The sequence below is a fragment of the Pseudorca crassidens genome, chromosome 14 (genome assembly GCF_039906515.1).
Source record: "Pseudorca crassidens isolate mPseCra1 chromosome 14, mPseCra1.hap1, whole genome shotgun sequence".
Taxonomy (NCBI): domain Eukaryota; kingdom Metazoa; phylum Chordata; class Mammalia; order Artiodactyla; family Delphinidae; genus Pseudorca; species Pseudorca crassidens.
In genome coordinates, this window is record NC_090309.1 from 21,536,954 (window position 1) to 21,561,994 (window position 25,041).

Sequence of the window (25,041 nt, forward strand, 5' to 3'; positions counted from 1 at the left end):
CCTGATCTTTGTTTCAGCAGAACTGAATATCCAGACTGGTCTGTACTCTTTCCTTTATTGCTGGCAAATGTATCTGAATAAATCAACTTCTGTCTGCTCATCTTGTCCAGTACTATTTTTCTTTAACAATCTCTAATGACTTTATGGAATCACAGACACGTCTCTGGACTGCCTAGCTCCAAACTTCTTTGACATGATAAAATAAATTCCTGATTTGTTAAGTCACTGTAGTCAGGCCACTATTACAAGTAGCTAAAAGTGATTTCCAATTGATTGGAAGCTTTGAGATGCAAGAGTGAGTAACAAAACTGGTATATATATGGACAAGTCTACTGCTGTCTCTAGAATATATTCTGATAGTGGGCCAATCATAGTTAAATATTCTAATCTCCTTTTATTTCCAAGAGAAGGGTACAAATTATTAATTTAGTTAGATACTTATAAATTTACATATATGTGGTAAATTTCAAAAGTAACTACTAAAAGACTAAATATGGAAGCATGTAACTGTCAAACCTATGGAAATAAAACTTAGAATAAGGAAATAGGGACTTAATTAATCTAACAGAAAATCAGTAAAATAGAATTAAAAATTAAGTGTACAAAAAGCCAGAGAGATAGAATGCACAAAATCAGATAATCTTCCATCAGATGCTAACTATGTGAGAAGCTGGATGATTGTGGCTGTCATTTCACAGTGGATTTGGATATTAAGTCATCACATTGTACATTTAAAAATCACATTTACAGCTTAAATACATACAATTTTAATTTGTTAATCATACCTCAATAAAGCTAGAAAAAAAAGAAAAGTTCTATATTTAGGGGATCTAAAAAGTAATTTTAGATTACTTTTTACAGTATGTACCTGAAATACATACTGTAAAAATTTATGAAACTCACAACCAGCCACACTCCTCTTTCAGTAACTGAGAAGTTAAGCAGAAGAACACACACACACACACACACACACACATACACACACACACACACTCGATGTGCACAGTGTAATTGGGCTTAATTTAACATATTCAGGAATCCTTATATAACAAAAATCAGAGACTACACATTTTTCTCAAACACACATGGAACACTTACAAATAATACCTGTATTTTAGGTTGCAAAAGAAGATTTAGTTCAACTTGATTTAGCATTAACTGAAAAATATATATATGTATATATAGGGAAATTGAAATAGGATATGATCCCTCCTTGCTGTGGTCCTTAAGGTCTTAACTGCTAATATTTATTGGTCTAAAATCCAATCTTATAAATAAAGAAAAACAGAATCCGTTCTGGATTTTAGGGACGATCTGGTCTATCCCAAACTTGTAAGGAATATTCAAGACTACAAGAGGGAGAAGACATTTCCACTGACCTCTCCCATTTCTCTACAGACGTTCAAGAACTTTCAGTAAATGGAATCACTAAAAACCAGAACACTGCCTGGCCTTCTTCATCTTCAAGTAAGTTTCCGGATATAGAAGAACATTTGAGGATAGAATTGATCAAAGAAAGGGAAAACTCCAGGAAAAACTAATGGCCCTCCAAATTAACAATTAAATAACTCATGAAATAAAAGTCTAAGGGAAAATATCTAACTGAAAAATAGATAAGAGTATTTGACAACATTGTAAGAGAAAGGACCATTGGAAAATTAATTGCCCAACATTGACTCAATGACATAGAAAATGGAAAGGGGATGACACTCTTTTCCTAAGTGAGGGTTGTCCAAGGAAGTAATGCATCCTGTGTCCACAATTACCACTATCTTCTAAAGGGAAAATATCTCTACTATTATTGGGACAAAGGATCCCTTTCCTAATAGACAAACAAGCAATAATTTGATCATTAATCCTACCACCATTCTGTCACCTCTTCCTTGGAGTAATCATGCTGTCTCAGTGGAAGCAATTTTAATTACTCTTCAAACTCCATCCTATCACAAACTTTTTGAGTCTCCTTAAGCCACTCAAGTTGTCAGAAAGCCTTCTTGGTCCCATTAATCTGGTGGAATGAGATTTGTTTTATGAGGTGTCTTTAAATGTGAATAGAGTAGATTCCTTCTGGAAAACCTAGAAGAAGAATCCCCAGCCATTTGATGACACAGAATGACTACCCACTTTCTGATACTTCCCCTACTGGTATTTTAGAATGTAAGTTTGTCCCATATAGTCTCTGAGACAAAGGTGACCCAGATGTGGGATACATACACATACCCTTAAAAGTCTCAATTGAACTGACTGTGCCTTTATGAAAACTAGCCCCATACTCACTGAAAAAAATGTGGACCATCCCTCCAAGGACTCATTATCTCCTCTGTTATCTGTAGTAACACTCCTTTCTGTCTGTCAAATAGGCAAATGGGTGAGGATATTGCTCTGTACAAGGCTTATGAGACCTTGATAGGTTTGCACTTCTTTACTTCCCAGTGGTACCAACTCTTATGTCATCCTCTTGTCAATTCTCAAGACAGATGCTTATCTTACAGGAGAGGATCTATTTTCAATATTACTGCCAGCTTCATGAGTTTTCAATCTGTGCAGTAGCACAAGCCTCATGCTGAGAAGGGCCCTGTGCTTGGTTTCCAGCTGCTGTCACCATCTTCAATTTTTAAATGATGTTTGAATAAGGAGCTCCTCATTTTCCTTTGCACTGGGCCTCACAAATTAAGTTCCCAATCCTGGTCATCATTCAAAGAATGATCCATGCATCTAGACTTGTACTATTTACTTACAAACATAGTGGGGAAACAACAGTATATGTGGACAGTAATTTCTTAAGATTTGAGAAATGTGCTCTCTTACTTTTCTGCCATAATCTTAAAGATAAATTCCAATTTTGTCAGATTCAAGTGTATTACATATGTCATGCCAGCACACAATGAAAACTGGGAAAGCCGATTACCAGATGCCCCATACATATGGGAACCTATGACTTGGCGTATCCATGACTTGGCTCTTTTTATAGGCTGATATGGCCAAACACTGCAAGGGAGTAATTCAGTATACTGAAGTTTATAATCAACAGTTGCCAGTGACTTTTCTCAAAGATAAACCATAGGAACCACTGCATGCCTTTCAGCTTGGAGACTTGGTTTACTAGAAATGACACCAACATAAGAAATAAGAATACTCTTGAGCCTCATAAAACCTGATAAAATACTGCAGGAAATCTCCAAGAAATAGAATCTTGTCATGTTCCTCATTTAAAAGAGCATTGCATACCTCATACGTATTAAAAATATTTGCTCTTGGGCTTCCCTGGTGGCGCAGTGGTTGAGAGTCTGCCTGCCGATGGGGGAGACACGGGTTCATGCCCCCATCTGGGAAGATCCCACATGCCACGGAGAGGCTGGGCCCGTGAGCCGTGGCTGCTGAGCCTGCACGTCCGGAGCCTGTGTTCCGCAATGGGAGAGGCCACAACAGTGAGAAGCCCATGTACCGAAAAAAAAAAAAAAAAAAACAGCCAAAAAAAACTTTGTTCTGTGAAAGACCCTGTGAAGAGGATAAAATGACAAGTTACAGAGTGGATTACAGTATTTGAAAACCACATATTCAGCAAAGGACTTGTATTTAAAATATGTTAAGAACTTTCAAAAATCAACTGTAAAGCAAACAAAAACAATCCAATTATAAAGTGAGCAAAGACGAGCAGACATTTCACTAAAAACAACAAACAGATGGCAACTAAGCATATTAAAAGTGTTCAGCATCATTAACCATTAGGGAAATGTAGATTAAAACCATAATGGTATACTACTACACACTATTAAAATGGTTAAAATAAAAAAAATAGTGGCAATATCAAATATGGTGAGAATCACTCACAGATTGCTGATGAGAATATAAAATAGTATAATAACTTTGGTAGCAGTAAAATGTAATGAAATATCCTTACGTGCAATAGCTTGGATGAATCTGGAGGTAATTATGCTGAGTCAAAAGAAAGTCAATCTAAAGGTTATATGCTGTATGTAATATATGTACGTATAGTTACATACTCTACAATTTCACCTATATAACGTTCTTCAAATGAGAAGAATACAGAAATGAAGAACATATTAGTAACTGCCAGGGGTTCAGACCAGGTCAGGTGGATGTGGAAGTTAGATGGGTATGACTGTAAAAAAACACCACCAGAGATCTTAGCGGTGATAGAATCTTGACTGTATTAATGTTGATATCCTGGTTGTGACTTTGTACTAGAGTTTTGCAAAATGTTACCCTTGGGAAAAATGAGTGAAGGGTACACAGACTCTCTCTGTAGCATTTCTTACACTACAGGTAAATACATAATTATCTCAAAATAAAAAGTCAAAAACTATATTCTTTCACATATTCTCCTGAAATTGTTACCATGGTACACCTTAGAAACTAATTTTTCTAGCTTTTCATTTTGCCCATTTTCCAATCAAGAAAGGCTCAAATCAGTACTTTTGGAATCCTAAAATAAGATGAAGTCAAAGTTGTCTCTTGAGATTCAAACTCGGGTTGTAATTTCAACTATGTTTATGGTCTGATAATTAATGTGGGTCGTTAAATTAAGCAATTAATTATGCCTTTAGAGGCTTATTATTAATAATCTCTGTTCAGTTCCAGTTCTTTGCTATGAGTAACAGTGTTATATTTAAATGTTTTGGCTGACCTCTCTTTTTATTTAGCAGATATAAGGTTATTAAACTAGTTATGAAGAAATATGACATCTTTAGTTAATCTGATAATTGGTATCTTTGATTTTCTAAAGGAATACTTGTGCTGACTCTCATTCAGATCAGTGTGGAAAGGAAGAGGAAACCAGTATTCTTACAAGAGGGTAATGCAGTGCTACAGAAACAATGATCTTTTTCAGGGGAGCTGTAAACAAGACTGTGCGGCTAAAGATGTAGTGACATTTGTGGTGTGGTAAAAAGAATATGCTCAGTTCTACAACTTAAAATATAGGAATTTACTGCACATAGAAATGAAGAGAACAAGAATAGCTACAGCAATCTTGTGCAATAAAAACATGGTAAGAAATCTTGTTCTACCAGTTAGCAAAAGTTACTACAAAGCCACAACTATTTAGACAGTGTAGAATTTGTACACAACCAGAAAAAAAGTGAAGGCATTTCTGTTGAGTATATACTATTTTTATTCTCTTTCACCCTCACTAGGTTTTTGTTTGCTTGTTTGTTTGTTTGTTTTTACTTTCTGCCCTCTTGACCTTCTCATCCTCCTGATTTGTGAATATTGTAGTGCCCTGGAACTCGGACTTCAGGCTTTTCTTACACTCATTTTTGAGATAATTTCAATGTTCTATCTTTAAATATCATCTATAAGCTTATAACTCCTGATTTTACATCTTCAGCTTAACCTCTCAATCATCTGTACAATATATCCACCACATAGCTAACAGGCATCTCAAACTTAATTGTCCCAAATCACTTCTGATTCTCAATTCTGTGGTAGACACCACTCTTTGTCTACTGGTGTTCATTCTCCCTGTCTGCCGTTTTGTAACAGAAACTCCTGAGTTTTCTTGTGATTAGGACATATATTTATATTCTCATATTTTCTTTCAGCTAATTCTTGCTGTAGGACAAAACTAAGGCCACTAGAATGTCAATGGAAGTGCTGTGTTCAACCTCTAGGTCGTCTTAACGATGTCCTGGAATATACTTCTCCCTTTACTGAGCTGGATTTGAGATATGGAAGTGAGCCATCTTTACTTAAAAGCAACAAGACAAGCCCCTGGAAAACTGCACAGCAATGAGCTTAGAAGGAGCCTGGGTCTCAAAATGACTCCTGAGCAGAACCGTCTTTCCAGCCTTGTATGGCTTTCTGCTGGTATGTTATGTGAGACAGAAATAAGCCTTTCTCTTAAACTACTGTTTATTTGGTGTCTTTATTCTCACACTGTAGTCTGTAATGTAATTCATATACTCTCCAAACCTAGTCCTGCCTCATTTTTCTTCATCCTTGACTCCTCTCACACCCCATCTTCAAGCACTCAGCATATTCTGTTGGGTCTAGCTTCAAAATTGATTCCAAATTTTACTATTCTCTACCTACTTCCATTGTCTAAATTACCATGATGTGTTACCTGGATTATGGTATTAGTATCCTAACAGCTCTTTTATTTTTTTGTTTCTGTCTTCCTCAAATTTATTTTCAATCTAGCAATTTATTTTGAAACACATCAAATCATATCACCCCCATGCTTAATTGCCTCCAGTGGTTCTACTTTACAACATTCTTACAAAAGCCTACATAGTATACCCTACTTCTACCTCTGTGAACTCATTTTCCATCATTCTACTCCTTACTCACATGTCTTCACAGATTATGGCCAATTTGCTTAGGACATTTCCAGCTTAAGAACCTCCATTTGTTTGAAATTGTTTCATGAAAGATATCCACATGGATCACTCCATCACTTTTTACTTTATTTTATGAATTTTAATTTTTTACTGAAAAAAAATTCTCTTCCTATATAGGTTATTACAAAATATTGAGTATAGTTCCCTGTGCTATACAGTTGGTCCTTATTTCTTTAATCTATTTTATATTTAGTAGTGTGTATATGTTACTACCAAATTCCTAATTTATCCCTCCCCTCCCCAACCTTTCCCCTTTGGTAATAAGTTTGTTTTTTATATCTGTGAGTCTGCTTTTGCCTTTTGAATAACTTTATTTGTATCACTTTTTAGATTCCACATGTAAGTGATATCATATGATACTTGTCTTTTTCTGTATAACTTATTTCACTTAATATGATAATCTCTAGGTCTATCCATGTTGCTGGAGATGGCATTATTTCATTCTTTTTTATACCTGAGTAGTATTTCATTGTGTGTGTGTGTGTGTGTGTGTGTGTGTGTATGGTACATCTTCTTTATCCGTTCATCTGTCGATGGACATTTAGGTTGCTTCCATGTCTTGGCTATTGTAAATAGTGCTGTAATGAATATTAGGGTGCATGTATCTTTTTGAATTAACTCTATCACTTTCTTTAGATCTCACCATAAGCATTATCTTATCAGTGAGGTCTTCCCTATAAAATATCAACTATACATCATTTTCTCTTACTACTTATTTTCATTACTCTGTTTTATTTTTCTCCATAACATATCACTTTTTGACTTATAATGAGTTAACTCTTTATGGTTTCATGTAAACTCTATAAGGACAGGGCTATTTTGTTTGAATTCCTGGTCTCCTGCTATATTTCATGTCTAGAAAATTGCCTGAATCATAGTAGCCACTCAATAAATAAGGTTTAAATTAATTGAGTAAGTAATAATGAACATAGGCTCAATAAGATATGAAACAACTATAACAAATGATATTACTGAAGAATACCTAATTATACAAAAATAATCCAGGAAAGCTTGGGGTAGGGGGATCAATTGGGATTGACATATACATGCTACTATATATAAAATAGATAACTAATAAGGATCTACTGTACAGCACAGGAAACTCTTCTCAATACTCTGTAGCGACTTATATGGGAAAATAATCTAAAAAAGAGTGGATATACGTTTGTGTGTAACTGATTCATTTTGCTGCACAGTAGAAACTAACACAACATTGTAAATTAACTATACACCAATAATTTTTTAAAGTAATTAGATTGCTAAAAAAATAATCATAAAAAAGTGCTAATTTAAAAATATAGTATTTAAGTAAAATTAGTTTGATAAAAAAATGAATAATGGCTTTATAATATGTCCCTTGCATGTATCACTCCCAAAGAACCCAATGACTTTACATCCATTCATGAACAAAAGTGACTTCATGGAAGCTTTGGGGTCCAGGTAGGAGATTGTGAACATCTAATGCAGTCCAAGACCAAAGAGAGCTATTTTGAGAAGGCAGGCTTATACCCAGGTGACTGACCCACTGACTGTGGTGCCAGCTATAGACTTGGAAACAGCTTGGTACTCCTGAAGACTTAGCTGTAGCCCCGTTTGTAACCATCCTGTCACCAGCACCATACACCAAGGGGCCTAGGAGGAGTCATTCCCAATTGTGTATTGGGCAATAGACATATAGGACTTTGTCCTGGCTGTGGACCCTGAAGTGGCTTGTGAATGAGTTCCAACCCCTCTTGGCTGTAGTCCAAGAGCCCCTGGACCATAAAACTCAGTCAGACTGTAGATTCTGAAAGTGTCCTTTAACTGGACTGTAGTCTATCCCAGCCACAATCTGATAAGTCAGGCTGGCTCAGGGACCCACCAGGAGAAACTCCCATATGCATCCACAGAGATCTTTAAAGGCCCTATATGCAGCTCAAACTTCCAAACAGCCAGTCTGCTAGTCTGCCAGCAGTACTGAGGGTCTGGTGTCCCAGTGGGAGATACTCTATTGATGGCCCTGGAGATCTTGAAAGGGCCCCACACTTGACTCCAAGCACCTTGTAGCCACAATCTGCCAGGAATCCTAAGGATATACAGGGTATCAGTGGGAGACATTCCCACCTACCACCCCATAGAAATTCTGAAAGGATCTACATTGTGCTGAGCTCCTCCACACCATAGTCTATGAACAGTCCTATTGGTACAGGAACACAGGAGTTACATGCAGCTGCACCCCCATAGATCTTGAAGGACCATGAACTCAGCTCCAAACACCTCACAGCTGGATTCAGCCAATAGACCTGCCAGCACAAGGATCCAGTAGGACACACTCCTGTCTGTGATACTGGAGATCCTGAAAGACCCTATAACTGGTTCCAGGTACTTCCAGCCACAGTCCACAAGAATACTTGTGGACCAGGGAAGTAGTGGGAGGCATCTAAGAAGATTCGGAAATGGTCCTATACTTGACTTCAGCCTTTCCAATCATGGTCAGGGACAAGTCTAGCCTGACCAGAGAGGTAGTGGGAGACATGTCCATTTGCACCTCCAGAGCCAATCTTGGCTGTGTAACCCAAAAATTCCCTGGGGCTTAATTCTAGTCTGACTGTCTCAGTCAGTCTAGGGCCAGTCCTGCCCACCCAGAAACACTTTCAGTGATAAGGCAGCAGCCCTCGCAGAGACCTGGCAGAAACCACACTTCCCATACACCTATTAACAGGCTTGCTGTCTAAGTATCCAATAGTGGACAGTGAAACAGACTCTTATCCCAGCACCACCCTACTGAACAAGGTACTGTTCAGAAATGGTCCCATCCACTCAGGCACCTGAGAGAATTCACACCTTCCCAAGCCCCTGGTAAGAAGCTCACCAACCATAAACCCCGTTTCAAACCCAATATCAGCCTCACACTAGCTTCAACCTAGCACAACAGCAATTCTTGATGAAATCCTAACAGCCTAAGAAGCAGACAGAAGGAGTTCTTTACCCACTAAGGCCAGTCTTAAGACTAGAATGAGAGTTTACTCCTTCAAATGCATAAACACAAATGCAAAGCTACATTGATTATGAAGAATTGGGCAAATATGACACCTTCAAAGGAAACTAAGTTCCAGTGACTGCCCTAAAGGAATGGAGATCTACAAATTTCTTGACAAAGAAAATTCCAAATAATCATCTTAAAGCAGTTCAATGAAATGCAAGAGAACACAGATAAATAGCTAAACAAAATTAGAAAAACAATGCATAAACAAAATGAGAAGTTTAATAAAGACATAGAAACTATATAAAAAACAAAAAACACCAGAAATCCTGGAACTGAAGGAAACAATGACAGAACTAGACAATTCAATACAGAGCTTCAACAACCAACTTGATCATACAAAAGAAAGGATCAGCAAACCTGAAGAAAGATCATTTGAAATGAGCCAGTTAGAATCAAAGAAAAAAAAAAAAGAATGAAGGTCTATGTGAATCAGGCAAATGGACAAGCAAATGGACATTCACACCATGGGAGTCTCAGATGGAAAAAAGAGAGACAGAGAGAGAGACAGAGAGAGAGACAGAGAGAGAGAGAGAGAAACAAAAAAAAAACACTGCCAACCAAGAATATTATACTCAGCAAAACTTTCCTCAAGAAATGAGAAAAAGAGATATTTCCAAAAATGAAAGAGAGAGATGTTTCTAGATATTTCAAGGTAAAAGCTAAGAAAATCCACCCCCCTAGACCTGCCTTAAAAGAAATGCTAAAGGGATTTCATCAAGTTAGAATGAAAAGATGCTATGTAACAACATGAAAACATATAAAAGTATGAAACTAGTAACAGTACAGAATATGCATTCCTAATATCTAATACTGTGTAAATCACTTTTATATTTAGTATAAAAGTTCAAAAACAATAACTTTAAATAAACTATACAGGATTATATGGTACTTCTATTTCTGTTTTTTTAAGGAACCTCCATACATTCTCCTGAGTGGCTGTACCAAGTTACATTCCCACCAAACAGTTTAGGAGGGTTCCCTTTTCTCCTCACCTTTGCCAGCATTTATTATTTGTAGATTTTTTGATGATGGCCATTCTGACAAATGTGAAGTGACACCTCATTGTAGTATTGATTTGTATTTCTCTAATGATTAGTGATGTTGAGCATCCTTTCATGTGTTTGTTGGCAATCTGTATATCTTCTTTGGAGAAATGTCTACTTAGGTATTCTGCCCATTTTTGGATTGGGTTGTTTGTATTTTTTTTTTTTTTTTGATATTGAGCTGCTTGAGCTTTCTGTATTGACATATTTTGGAGATTAATCCCTTGTCAGTTGCTTCATTTGCAAACATTTTCTCCGATTCTGAGGGTTGTCTTTTCATGTTGTTTATGGTTTATTTTGCTATGCAAAAGTTTTTAAGTTTAATTAGATCACATTTGTTTATTATTGTTTCTATTTTCATTACTGTAAGGGGGGTCAAAAAAGATCTTGTGATTTATGTCAAAGAGTGTTCTGCCTATGTTTTCCTCTAAGAGTTTTACAGTGTCCACCTTACATTTAAATCTTTAATCCATTTTGAGTTTATTTTTGTGTACGGCATTAGGGAGTGTCTAATTTCATTCTTTTACATGTAGCTGTCCAGTTTTCCCAGCATCATTTATTGAAGAGAGTGTCTTTTCTCCATTGTATATTCTTGCCTCCTTTGTCATAGATTAGGTGACCATAGGTGCATGGGTTTATCTCTGGGATTGCTATCCTGTTACATTGATCTATATTTCTGGTTTTGTAAGTCAGACACAGAAAAACAAATAGCATATGATATCGCTTATATGTGAAATCTAAAAAAAGTGTAAAAATGAACTTATTTACAAAACAGAAGTAGAGTCATGGATGTAGAAAACAAATTTATGGTTACCAGGAGATAAGGGGGGGGAGATAAATTGGAAGATTGGGACTGACAAATACACACTACTATATATAAAATAGATAATTAATAAGAACCTGCTGTATACCACATAATGTTAAAAAAAAAAGAGTGGATATATGTAATGTAAAACTGATTCACTTTTCTGTACACCTGAAACTAACAAAACATTGTAAATCAATTATACTCTAATAAATTTTTTTTAAAAAATAAAGTAACTGCCAAACTGTTCTCCAAAAAATAAATAAATAAAGCTTGTTGAATTCATTAGAAAAAAACAAAGAAAATTGCTAGATTTATATCAGTTATGGAAGGAGGCAAGGGTTCTTAAATGGCATTTGTACTTCCCTATCTGACAATACTCTCTGTGCTACAAAAGAAGTCTTTGAAGTACTAAAAGTTAAATACAATAAAGAGTAGTAGTACTAAAATTTAAATACAATAAAGAGTAGTTTCCCACTTTGATGGCAAGTCAATACATCCTGGTACTATACCCTACAGATAATCTAAATTTTAAAAAATATATATGTATGTTTTATTCAACATTTTTAAACAATCATCCAAAACTTAAAAAAACTGCAAACCCTGGTTTAAAAAAGTATACATACCTAGAACAATTTGTTGATGGATGCACAATATAAAAACATGTAAAGTATGACATCAATAACATAAAATGTGGACTAGAAGTAAAAGTGTAGAGTTTTTGTATGTGATTGAAGGTAAGTTGTTATCAGCTTAAAACAGACTGTTATGTCTACAAGTTTCTTCATGTAAGCCCCATAACAATCTCAAAGAAAAAGCCTATTGCAGTTATACAAAGGAAAAAGAGAAGAGAATTAAAGCATACCACTACAAAAAAAAAAAAAAAAAATCCAAAGAAGACAATCATAGAAAAAGAAAAAAACAGAAAGTCAGAAAATAATTAATAAAATGACAGTATTAAGTCCTTGCCAATCTATAATTACATTAAATGTAAATGGACTGAATTCCCCAATCAAAAGATACACAGTGGCTGAATTCATTAAAAGATAAGATCCAACAATATTTTGCCTATAGGAGATTCACTTTAGCTTTTCAGACACACATAGGTTAAAAATGAAGGGAAAGAAAAAAGATATTCCATGCAAATTGTAACCAAACAAGAGCAGGAGTGGCTATACTTAGATATAATAAAATAGAGATCCAGTCAGAATCGGTCACAAGAATAGTGACCAAGGTCACTATGTAGTGATAAAGGGGTCATTTATTCAAGAGCATATAACAGTTGTAAAAATATATGCACCTAACTTGGGAGCACCTAAATATTCAAAGCAAATATTAACAGAAATGATTGGGAAAAAAGACAACAATACAATAATAGTGAAAGATTTTAATACTCTACATTCAATATTGAATATTTCATTCAGACAGAAAATTAATAAGGAAACAGCCAGTCTGAACAATGCTATAGACCAAATGTACCTAGCAGACTTATACAGAAAGTTCTATCCAAACAGCACCAGAATACACACACTTCTCAAAACGAATGAAGCATTGTCCAGAAGAGGTTGTATACTGGAACACAAAGTAAGCTTTAGAAAATTCAAGAAGAATGAAATCACATCTGATATCTTTTCTGACCACAACTGTATGAAAATTAAAACATATAACTGAAGGATATCTAAATAATTTACAACTACATGAAAATTAAACTACACGTGCCTGAATAACCAATGGGTCAAAGAAGAAATCAAAAGGAAAATTAGAAAATATCTTGAGACAAATTAAAATGAAAACACAACATACCAAAATGCATGGGATACAGCAAAAAGTTCTGAGGAAAGTTTATATTGATAAATGTCTACATTAAGAAACAAGAAAAATCTAAAATAAACAACCTAACTTTACACCTCAAGAAATTAGAAAAATAAAAATAAACTAAGCCCAAAGTTAACAAAAGAAAGGAAATTAAATATTAGAGCAGAAATAAATAAAATAGAGACTAGAAAGAAAATAGAAAAAAATCAATGCAACTAATAGTTGTTTTTTGAAAAGACAAACAAAATTGACAAACCTTTATCTAGGCTAATTAAGAAAAAAAAAGAGAGAGGATTCAAACAAAATAATGAATGAAGGAAGGGACATTACATCTGACACCACAGAAATACAAAGGATTATGGGAGGCTACTACAAACGTTTATACATCAACAAGTTGGATGACCTACAAACATACCACTTATGAAGACTGAATCATGAAAAAGTAGAAAATCTGAACAGACCAATAACAAGCAAGGAGATTGAAAGTGTAATGAAAAACTCCAAAAACAGAAAAGTCAAGAAACGGATAACTGCAGCTGGTGAATTCCATCATACCTTTAAAAAAGTATTAATACCAATTCTTCTCAAACTCTTCCAAAAATTTAAAAGGAGAAAACACTCCAAAACTCACTTTTTGAGGCCAGCATTACCCTGGTACTAAATTCAGAAAAAGAACTTAAAAAAAAAAAAAAAAGAAAATGACAAGGCAATATCCCTGATAAATATAGAGGCAAAAATTCTCAGAAATATTCTAACAAACTGAATTCAAGGGCACATTAAAAGGATCATACACCATGATAAGCTGGGATTTATTTCATGGATGCAAGGATGGTTTAACATAAGCAAACCAATAAATGTGATACATCACAATAATAGAATTAAAGATACAAATCTTATAATCCTCTCAATTAAGGAATAAAAGTATTTGACAAAATTCAACATTTGTTCACGATGAAATCTCTCAATTTATTAGGTACAGAAGGGACATATCTCAACATAATAAATGCCATATGTGGCAAGACAACTTTTGCTAAAATTATAGTAAACAGTGAAAGATGAAATCTTTTCCTCTAATATCAGAAACAAAACAAGGTCACTCACTCTCACCACTTCTCGCTTTCATAATACTGGAAATTCTAGCCAGAGCAATTAGACAAAGAAAATAAATAAAAGGCATCAAAATTGGAAAAGAAGAACTAAAATTACCTCTGTGATAGCAGGATCTTATATATAGAAAATCATAAAGACTCTACCACACAATTGTAAGAATTATAAATGAATTCAGTACAGTTGCAGGATATAAAGTCACCATATAAAAATCAGTTGCACATCTACACACTAACAGTGAAATATCTGAAAAAGAAATAAAGAAAACAATCCCACTTACAATAGCATCAACAATAATAAAATACTTAAAATAAACTTAACCAAGAAAGTGAAGTTCTATACATTGAAACCTAGAAGATATTAATGAAATAAATTGAAGCCACAGATAAATGGACAGATATCCCATGTTTGTGGATCAAAAGAATTAACATTGTTAAAATACCCATATTACCCCAAACCATCTATACATTCCATGTAATCCCTATCAGAATTCCAATGGCACTTTTCACTGTAATAGGAAAAGCAATTCTAAAGTTTGTATGGAACTGCAAAAAAACTAAATGGCCAAAACAATTATGAGAAAGAAGAACAAAGCTGGAGGCATCACACTTCTGACTTCAAACTATACTATAAAGCTATAGTAATCAAAAGAATATGGTACTGACATAAAATCAGACACACACACCAATAGGATAAAATAGCAAGCCCAGAAATAAACTCATGTTTAAATAGTTGACTAATATTTGACAAGGAAGCCAAGAATACTTAATGGATAAAAGATAACATTTCCTATAAATGGTGGGGAAAACAGGTATACACATACAAAAACGTTAAATTTTTGTATGTGTATGTCCACTGCCATACACCACTCACAAAATTAACTTGAAATGAATTAAAAGCTTAAGTGTAAGATCGAAAACATAAATCTCCTAAAGAAAGCAGGGAAAACTTCTTGACATTGGTCTTGGCAATGATATTTTGGATATGATATCATAAGAACAGGCAACAAAAGCAAAAATAAATGAGTGAGACTACATCAACCTAAAGCTTCTGCACAGGAATAGACACAATCAACAGAATGAGGAGGAAACCCACAGAATAAGGTAAAATATTTGCAAACTGTAAACCAGATAAAGGGTTAATATACAAAATATATAAGGAATTCATAGAACTCAATAACAAAAAGAAAAGAAAAAATGCTCAGAAAAAGAAAAAATGGAGAGAGGTCCTGAATAGACTTTTTTCTGAAGAAGACATAAAAATAGCCAACAGGTACCCATAAAGATGTTCAACATCAATAATCATCAAGGAAATGCAAATATAAACCACAATGAGATATCACCTCTTACATGTCAAAATGGCTATTGCCAAAAGGGCAAAGATAACAAGTGTTTGCCAGGATGTACAGAAAATGGAACTCTAGTGCACTGTTGGTGGGAATGTGGATTGGTGTAGCCACTATGGAAAACAGTATGAAATTTCCTCAAAAAAGTAAAAGTAGAACTACCATATGATCCAGCAATTCCACTTCTGGGTATATATCCAAAGGAGGTGAAGTCACTATCTCCAAGAGATATCTGTATCCCCATGTTCTTTGCAGCATTATTCACAACAGGTAAGACATGGAAATAACTTAAGTGTTCATTGACACTTGGATAAAGAAGGTGTCAGACATTATACAATGGAATATCATTAAGCCATAAAAAGATGGAAATCCTACTATTTGTGGCAACATGGATGGACCTTGACGGTATTATGCTAAGCGAAATAAATCAGACAGAGAAAAATAATACCATAGGATCTTGCCTATACGTAAGATCTAGAAAAACAAAAACAAATAAACCAAAAAAAAAAAAAAAAAAACCATAGCAACGTTAGCTAGAATGGTGGTTACAAGGGGCTGAGGTTAGGGGAAAAGGGGAATTGATCACAGGGAACAAACTTCCAGTTATGAAATAAATAAGTTCTGGGGATCTAGTGTACAGCAATAGTGAGTATAGTTAATAATACTATACTTTAAATTTATTTCAATACTTGAAATATTCAAATACTTATTTTAATATTTAATACAATATTGAAAACATGAAAATTGCTAAGAGAGTAGATCTTAAATGTTTTCACTACACACAAAAAACTGTAATTTTGTAAGGTGATGAATGTGTTAACTAATCCTACTGTAGTAATCATTTTACCATATATATGTATGTTAAGTCATCATGCTGTATACCTTAAACTTATGCAATATTATATCTATTGTATCTCAGTAAAGCTGGAAAAAATATAAGTATTTATGTAAGGAACATTTTGGTTGATGTAATAGCTACTGCTACTGAATCTTGCTAGCTATCAGAGAATGTTAAATGCATTATTTCATTTAATACATGCAACATTTTCTAATTGGGTTATATTGTTTTCATTATTTTTCAAGTAATAAAACCAATGCCTCACAGTTCAATGACTTGCCAAAGGTCACACAATTAAAATCTGTCTCACTAGTACTCCTCTAAACATCATCATTATACAAGCCCTGAAAATACAGCCACAAAAATTAACAGTGGTTTTCTTTACTAAATGGGTTTATAATAGATTCCCATTTTTATTTTTGTACTCTATATTAGAGTAATATAAAAAGAGTTTAGCAACAAAAATAAATAAATATTATTAATAAAAAGGAAAGAAAACACTTAAAATAATTTTATAGAAGAAAGTGGAAAGTTGTTTTGGTTTGATAATTCACCATAAGAGGAATACAAATGGTCAATAAATATATGAAAAATCTTTACCCAGCTTTCTTGTTTTTGTTTTATTTTAATACAAATTTTAAAAATTTACTCTTGTTTCTATATCATTGAGACTGTATGTTCTTGCATTCTGTGCACAATATTAAAGTGTTCTCTAAAATTCTTTTTAATCATAAGAGCTACTCCTGCTCTTAACCTTCAGAATTAATCTTCTTTCCCTTGTAATGTAGTCTTTCTGCAAGGGAGAGAGATAGAGATGAGAGAAAGAGAGAATGAGAAATCTATCTAGATGCTACAGTGGCCAAAAGAAATTTTGTGGCTTGCCCTTAGCTTCTCTATCTGTGCATTTGATGATATTCTCATCCTCTTCTCAGAATTAAGCCAGAAAAAGCTAGATGTAGGCACATCTCTCTGCCAGTTCCCAGTTTCCAGGAAAAAGCAGAGTCTGTCAGACTTTCATCTAGTGTACTTTTAGTGACCCAAGATGAAATCGTCTCTTTATCACTTTCTCATTTTTATGGCACTCTTAGCAGTTAAAGTACATTAATAAAAGCAAACACCTCCCCCAAAACAACAAAACAAAAACTTAGTTTCACTCTTACTCTTTTTGTTGTTGCTGTTCTTTAGTGCCTGCAGACTTTTAATTGTTGGGACGCTACCATTGTCAGTCTTCTCCTTTATTTTCTGTCCACTTGTTTATAAAAAGAGATATTGACGGAGTAAAGAACATAATTTTTGCCTCAAAAATCAACAGCAATGATATGGGATAGTGTAGTAATATTATTGTTGGATATTTGGGGTTTCTCAACCAGGGTTCATACATATGGGAAATCATCAAAATTCTTGCTATGTGCCATCTAATTGCTGGCTTTCCTTTCTCTCTGATGAGGTTGCCACAGACTGAGTTGTCCAATCAGTTCCTTTGACCTTCTGGTTAATGATGTTCTTCTTGGGCTCTGAAAACACATTCACTGTTATTTCTAGTTTTCATCTTAAATTTGAATCTTCTTCTTTGTCTCTGTTTCTAAGCATTTTAGTTGAATGTTGAGAAATTATTCACTGGTACTACAAGCCACTTTATACCAAAAAAAAAATAATTAATTAACTCTTCTTAATCAGATTTAGTTTTTGTTTTGATTATTTGCAACTGTATTGCAGTTAGAATTAACTTTTAATCTTATTTGTCGATAATTTCTTATGTGATGTACATGTATCAGTGATACCATTTTTCATTAAACAGCACTCAAATTTAAGGCCACTTTTTCTTTACTGCAACTGTGTTCGTAAAATAGTGGTATCCGTAGATTTACTTAAGGAAGTGTTCGGTGTTGTGTAAATATCAGTTTTCAGTATTTTGTTCATTTTATAATCAGTGAATACCATTATTAGCTTCATTGTTTCCCAAAAAATCTTTTTCTGACTTTGTTACAGAGCTATGGGATAAGAGAATAGCTCACTCATTCTGGGACAAATGTCCCATACCCATTTCTGCCAATTTCAGGAAAACACTCTTCCTCTCCTCTTCTTTGCCAGCCTGTTGAGTTAGAGCTAATATACTGTAGCAGAAAGAAACTGGCTGTTGAAAAGATTTTAGCTCTGTCACTTGGTCAGATTTCAATGGTCAGGCTATCTATTTTTCTGAGTCTGTTGACTCATCTGTAAGATAAGTATAATATCTTTGGGAGGCTGATGAAAGTATTGCTTGAGATGGCAGCAAGTGAGAATCCAATGACTATAATTTTCATTTTTGATTCCTTGAACATCAGAAACAGCTCATTGTCTTAAAAAGTGAAAGTGATTAGAATTGGAAAAGAATAATCATTAGTGTTCCTTTATTCTCCAAACTTAGGATGTTTGCTTTCCAAGCACCCTGTTTGCCTGGCAGATTAAATCTGTTAAATAAGAGCAAGAACTCACACTTGCACTATTCTCTTTTCCTTTCCAGTTTTCCCTCTTAGAAGTGACAAATATATACTTTTCTCTGAAAATTGCTTAACACTTTTCATACCAGGCATTAAATCTTTACTGAGTACCTAACATGTGCCTGGCTGTGTAATAGTTGCAGGGGTTATGATTTTGAAAAATGAGTATCCAATGTTTAGCACAGACACAATTTCTTTCTTTTTGAAGCTAAGTGTTGAAGAGAGAAATAAACATTAATCAAGAAATCATACACACAAATATAAAATTGTAATTCTGAAAAGTGCTAAAAAGAGGTTCAAGGCTTATTAAAGACTATAATTTTGGGATATGACCTAGTGAGAGAGGTAAGGAAACGTTTTGATGAAGATATGCTCTTTTTCACTTGAGATTTGAATGTTGTGAAGGTTTAGCAATGTGAATGGGAAAAGAATAAAGTAGAGGCAGCAGCCTGTTCAATGGCCATATGGTGAAAGGGAGCATTCCAAGTTCAAGAGCCAGAGAGATTATGTTTATGTCTAGAGAGGAGAGAATGAAGAAGAACATGGTGTTAGATGAGAGAGGATAGCTTGATAAGAGAGACCTTGCAGGGACTTTCAGTTTGTTTCAGTTACCTATTACAGCATAACAAACAACTCCATAACTTTGTATATAAATCAATAACCATATTATTATGCTCAAAGGTAGTGTCTATCAGTAACAAGGAGAGAGCACAGTGAGAATGGCCCTCTTCTCTTACCTGGTTTCAGAGGTGACCTGAATGGATGGAGACTGAAATGTTTGGGTCTGAAAGATCCACTTCCAAGATTGTTTCTTTATTCCCATATCTAGTATCTGAACTTGGATGCCTGAAGACTGACATGGCTGGGGCTGGCAAATGGTGTCTACATGTGGCCTCTACAGCATGTCAGGCTTAGGGTTTTCCAACTTCCTACTTGTCAGCTTAGTACTCTAGAAGTAAGTGTTCTTTCTACCAGAGAGAATGCTGCATGATCTTATATGATCTAGTCTTGGAAGCCATATAATGTCACTTCTAATGTACTTTATTAGGTGAAGATTCCCAGATACAAGTGGAGGAAATATTGACTTTAAATCGTGGTGGGAGGAGAGTCAAAGAATTAGTGGCCATGATTAAAAATCACCACACAGGGCTTCCCTGGTGGCGCAGTGGTTGAGAGTCCACCTGCTGATGCAGGGGACATGGGTTCGTGCTGGTCCAGGAAGATCCCACATGCCGCGGAGCAGCTAGGCCCGTGAGCCATGGCCATTGAGCCTGCACGTCCGGAGCCTGTGCTCCGCAACGGGAGAGGCCACAGCAGTGAGAGGCCCACGTACGGCAAAAAAAAAAAAAAAAAAAAAAAAAATCACCACACAGATAATGTTAAGGACTTGTGGCTTTCATCCCAAGAACAATGGAAAGAGTTTTAAGCATGAGATAATCATGGTCAGGTGTGTGTTTTGATAATGGCACTGACTGTGGAGTAAGAAACAGTTTAGAAGAGGACTAAAGTAGAGGCAAGTGGACAAGATGGATGTTTAAAGAGCAATCTAGGCAAAAATAACATTAGCCTGGAAGAGAGTGGCATTTGTAGAGATTAAGAGAAGCAGATGACTTTGAAAGGAAGGGAAATGACAGGGATGATTCCCAGGTTTTTTGGTTTGCACAACTGGATATATGATAAATCTCTTTTCTGAGATTGGGAACAGGAATAGAGATGAGACAGAGAGGAAGATGATACATTTCATTTTGTAAATAATGAATTTAGGATAACTTTAATATATCCAAAAGGAGATGCTAAGTGACTAATTGATTATATCTGTCTGGAAAAGTGAGAATAATATGAATAAGGATAGAGAAACCTGCATCTTATTAATTGCAGCTTGTTACTTAGATATGTTATCAGTTTGGTGGAAGAGCATGATTTGATGTTGCTCAATAAGCCATTAAATATGTTTGGAGCATCTGTGTGAACAGTAGTGTAGTAGGAGAGGAGTTATAGGTAAATTTCTTACCCTTAAAGAAATTAACATGTAATTAGGATAGCATAGGTAAGGACATGAAATGTTAAGAAACAAATAATAAAGCACAATTCAGTAAATATTATGATGTAATATTTTTGTGATGGTTTGGAATTATAGGGAGGTCTACTGTAGCCTACTAGGAGTGGATAAGTTAGGTTCCAAAAGATCATCTGAGGCAGAGCTATGCTACACTTTAGGTGTATAGGTGTTCAATAAGAACATATTATATAATAAAAATGCAGAGCACCTGCTCGAGCTGAATGATTATTAGATAAATCCTCATAATGACATGACATTATTTACAGTAGTGTGTTTTTGCTTGCTAGTTGATAAAGCTCAGCTTTCATTTCTAGGTTGCCACCTCCCTTCACTGTCTCCACTATAACCTCTGCTCACGACCCTTAGGGAGTTTTAGTTTATGGCTGGCACTCTAAGAGAAGAAGCTATTAAAGGGGATGTCAGCATCTGATCCTCTCCAATCTGTTACATTTCCTGTAAAATCAACCACATTTTCCAGAGATTTCTTGGAATTGTGTAAATGAACCTGTGACAGAAGAATAATGTGTTATCAAATAGAAGATACAGATAATACATTCTAAAGCTGTACAAGTTGTGACATGCTACTGGGTTATTAAATTGACTTAGTGTGCCATGACCAGAATTTTAAAAAATGAAATAGAATATGATAGAACAGAAAATAATGGAATAGAATGGGTGCAATATAATAGCAAGTATTGAAATGGGTTGCTATTATTACTATTCACACAAAATATTTACATTAGCTGCAGTGTGGACATGTACCCTTTGACCTCACTGAAAAAGAAGAAAAGAAACAAGCTCAACTATGCACCAGATTTGCATGTAACATTGACCTCATGTGTTCCCTGCTGGATTAATTTATAATCTAGCTAGCACCAGCACCATCAGATGCATTAAACATCTTTCCTAATATTTAATTTTTTACTATTCATGTGGGGATTTCTCTTTAAATTTTATATTTAATATTAATAATCTCAAAATTTATATTCTTTTAATTTGTTCATACATTATAAAGGAAAGTATTGTTTTATATAACATATCAATATCCCAACAAAAATGGTGTGATTTCAGAGTGAAGAATTTATTTTAAGTCTTATTTGCATACCTATCACCTAGAGCTTGATGAATTTTGGTTATTTAAAACAAATTTTTTATGGTCATTGAATAAGTCAATTGATTCATTAATAACATACAAGACTGCTATCAGTCTGTATAATCTTTCAGCTTCAACACAAGAGAAAGATACTGGTGCTTTAGGGGCCTGGCATGGTCTTAGAGAAGCTCTTCCCCTCTGTGATGACAAATGGGTAAAGCCTGGCTTCATGGCAACACATTATTCTCCCATTTCAAATCATCTGCCCTAGGCTTCCGACTCTCTCTTTGAGAACATTATTTTGTTCCTCTGGCTCAAAGATTTAGAATCATGTCACCATTTTCCATGTGGATAATAATGATAACATATTAACCAATGAACCTGAAACTATCTAGTCTGAAGCTTTCCAGTAATCAAGTATTGTTGGGAGACCCATCCTTCCACCTAGTGAATCTACTGAACTCCACTGTCCTTCAGTGATGGGATAGCAAGAAACAGACCTCAGGCAAATAGTTACACTGAGTTGCTGTGGTCAAAACATCAGAAATGTCCTGACATTTAAGAGAAGTGGGCAGCACCTATCACATTGTGATTTCTGGATCCCAAGGGATTCCATCTACCCTGATTGAATTCCATCTACCTTGATTGTCTCTGTTTTTTCTTTTTTCTTTTGCCCTACCCAAGTACATGGGGATTTTCTTGTCTTTTGGGAAGTCTGAGGTCTTCTGCCAGCATTCAGTAGGTGTCCTGTTGGAGTTGTTCCACATGTAGTTGTATTTTTGATGTATTTGTGGGGAGGAAGGTGATCTCCATGTCTTACTCCTCTGTCATCTTGAAGGACTCTGACAATATATGTCTTTTCAAAAATTCCTTAGCCCAGTATTCTCTACCTACACCAGGCCAATAATCCTGCTTGAAATTTTATCATTACAGTGTCTCCCTATATCTAAGTGATAACATCAGAAAATTTTCTCTTAAAATTCACATTTATAACTCATCTACCACTGAAGGAATATCTAAACTTCATTGTCTGGCTTACAAGCTCAAAGGAGATTGTTAAATTAGACATTTTTCATTTTGGAGAGAAAGGTGAAAGATCAGCAATTTGAACATCAGTGGAGAGAAACTCTTGCTTATGTTTACATCCTCCATATTCAGATATCTCAGCAATACCCCTGCCCCCTCTGGCCTTATTCTGCTCTCAAATATTGGGGTTTTATTTTTTATATTGAAGCTGTCTCTTAATTTTCTTTCACTGAGGAATCAGTTGCTCAGAGATATTTAAAAATACTTATTTATAAAGAATACCTCTGAGAACTTAGTTTTGTTTTAGCAGTTAGGATTCCCATGATATCAAAGAAAATAATTTTGTTTTGGGAGGTGGGAATACAAGGGAGCTAATCTATCTAAAATATTTATCAGATCCTACGTGGAAACTGTACCTTTGGAGATTAGAAATAAGGATTTGACATTTTAATTGGTATTCCTTGTAGTCATTGGGTTGAGATTTCTCAAGGCATCAATCTGTTTTAGTGACAGAAAATTCAACTAGATCAAAATGAAAGGTTTGCAGCAGAACTATAAATCTGGCAGTAGCTATATGCAGGTTCCTTCCTACAGTGGTAGTAATTTGCTTTTATGTCAGACAATCTCAAGGATTCGGTCATAATGGGGTTCTAGCATGCTGTTCGGATTCTGTAGGGAAAAATGGGACATGAATTAGCTGATATTTTCTATGCTGAAGCATCATTCTTATTTGATGAAATGTTAATAGATTGACAAGAAGGGCACAGCTAGGTTTTGGAACCAAATATGTGTTCTTCTGCCAGGCTTACTCCTTTACTATATCTTTGGCAATGTCTTGAAGGAGTGTTGGTTTCTAATGATTAATTAGATTTAAATCCAACAGATAAGTGAACTCAAAGCATAATAGCAAACTTTGGGCACCAGGAAAGATTTCTTCTGTTTATTAATTGCTGAAACTATGTTTGGGAGATGTTCTTTTTGTGAGTTTAAAATTTCCAGTAAAGAAAAAATCAGAAAATTTTTCACATACACTAGTATTGTCAAAGTTCAGACTCAATCAGAAAAAAAGTAAAATTAGCTAGATCTTCTTTAAAGAATTACATATAATTTTTAGATGTTTTTAATTCTACATATATATATTTATACAAATACATTCAATAGACAAAAATATTTTTGAATCTACTATGTGTCTCACACAATAAAGGATCTTGGGATTATGAAAATAATGTACTTTTTTTTTTTTGCATATATCCCTTCCAGTAACTTTAGGTGAAGGGTAGAGAGGGGAGTGAATAACTTACCAAATCTCTCAGGGTTTGTATAGTGTTCTACTTTGTACTGTAGTTATTTGTGTATATTTTATTTATCATTATAGAGTTACATAAAATAATTGTTTAATGATATTATTTTCACCCATCATCACTCCTAGAAAACTCTCTGCAATATAGTAAAATGCAATATAATAAGATTAATAAATAATTCCTTATATTTTTAAGGAAAAATTTTGTTATGGAGCTAGTTTCTGCAGAATATAAATGTGAGAGTAAACCTATTGACAGATAATAAACTAGAAAGAGAGTTCACAAAGAGAGAAACACATTACTAAAAATTCTTGAAATGAAATGGGAGCTCTAGTTAAAGATGACAGATTGAGCAAGTATGTTGAACTCTTCTCCACTCTGACACTGACTAAATTACAAGGAATTTTTAAAAAGACATATATTTTTGGAGACCTTCAAGATGGCTGAGGAGTAAGACATGGAGATCACCCTCCTCCCCACAAATACATAAAAAATACATCTACATGTGGAACAACTCCTACAGAACAACCTATTGAATGCTGGCAGAAGACCTCAGACTTCCCAAAAAGCAAGAAAATCCCCACATACCTGGGTAGAGCAAAAGAGAGACAAAAAATAGGGATGGGACCTGCACCTCTGGGAGGGAGCTGTGAAGGAGGAAAAGTTTCCACACACTAGGAAGCCCCTTCACTGGGGGGGATGGTGAGGGGGAAGCTGTGGAGCCACAGAGAAGAGTGCAGCA